The sequence below is a fragment of the Taudactylus pleione genome, unplaced genomic scaffold (assembly GCF_031769625.1).
Source record: "Taudactylus pleione unplaced genomic scaffold, aTauple2 ptg003106l, whole genome shotgun sequence".
NCBI classification, from domain to species: Eukaryota; Metazoa; Chordata; class Amphibia; order Anura; family Myobatrachidae; genus Taudactylus; species Taudactylus pleione.
Genome location: NW_028287467.1, coordinates 20,001 through 21,139, shown reverse-complemented (window position 1 = coordinate 21,139; position 1,139 = coordinate 20,001). Strand labels below are relative to the sequence as shown.

General features: G+C 38.5%; 5 pseudogenes; all 5 read right to left on the bottom strand.

Moving 5' to 3' along the window:
* Window positions 1-21: 21 nt before the first annotated feature.
* Window positions 22-140, bottom strand: LOC148430940 (5S ribosomal RNA; annotated as a pseudogene).
* A 116-nt stretch (window positions 141-256) lies between these two features.
* On the bottom strand, window positions 257-375 carry LOC148430939 (5S ribosomal RNA; annotated as a pseudogene).
* A 116-nt stretch (window positions 376-491) lies between these two features.
* On the bottom strand, window positions 492-610 carry LOC148430938 (5S ribosomal RNA; annotated as a pseudogene).
* A 116-nt stretch (window positions 611-726) lies between these two features.
* Window positions 727-845, bottom strand: LOC148430937 (5S ribosomal RNA; annotated as a pseudogene).
* Window positions 846-960: 115 nt separating this feature from the next.
* On the bottom strand, window positions 961-1,079 carry LOC148430936 (5S ribosomal RNA; annotated as a pseudogene).
* Between the last annotated feature and the right edge of the window lie 60 nt (window positions 1,080-1,139).

The following is a 1,139-nucleotide window of genomic DNA, read 5'->3' as shown; positions in this document are numbered from 1 at the left end:
AATGTTTTGGCTGTCTAAAATTACATACAGCACCTGGTATTCCCAGGTGGTCTCCCATCAAAGTACTAACCAGGCCCAACACTGCATAGCTTCCAAGATCAGACGAGATTGGGCATGTCCAGTGTGGTTTGGCTGTAGGTGCTCAAAAGTATTAAATTTAGACCTCTATTACTTCTTAACTCAAGTAAATTCATTAATAAGTTGAAAAAATTAAATGTAAAATGTAATAGAAAAGAATGTTATGGCTGCATAAAATTACCTACAGCACCTGGAATTCCCAGGTGGTCTCCCATCCAAGCACTAACCAGGCCCAACACTGCATAGCTTCCAAGATCAAACAAGATTGGGCATGTCCAGTGTGGTTAGGCTGTAGGTGCTCAAAAATATTAACTTTAGACATCTATAACTTCTTAACTCATGTAAAATCATTGATAAGTTGAAAAAATTAAATGTAAAATGTAATAGAAAAGAATGTTATGGCTGCATAAAATTACCTACAGCACCTGGTATTCCCAGGTGGTCTCCCATCCAAGTACTAACCAGGCCCAACACTGCATAGCTTCCAAGATCAGATGAGATTGGGCATGTCCAGTGTGGTTTGGCTGAAGGAGCGCAAAAACATTAACTTTAGACCTCTTTTACTTCTTTACTCAAGTAAATTCATTGATAAGTTGAAAAAATTAAATGTAAAATGTAATAGAAAAGAATGGTATGGCTGCATAAAATTACCTACAGCACCTGGTATTCCCAGGTGGTCTCCCATCGAAGTACTAACCAGGCCCAACACTGCACAGCTTCCAAGATCAGACGAGATTGGGCATGTCCAGTGTGGTTTGGCTGTAGGTGCTCAAAAACATTAACTTTAGACCTCTTTTACTTCTTAACTCAAGTAAATTCAATGACAAGTTGAAAAATGAAATGTAAAATGTAATAGAAAAGAATGTTATGGCAGTATAAAATTACCTACAGCACCTGGGATTCTTATGTGGTCTCCCATCCAAGTACTAACCAGGCCCAACACTGCATAGCTTCCAAGATCTGACGAGATTGGGCATGTCCAGTGTGGTTTGGCTGTAGGTGCTCAAAAACATTAACTTTAGACCTCTTTTACTTCTTAACTCAAGTAAATTCATTGATAA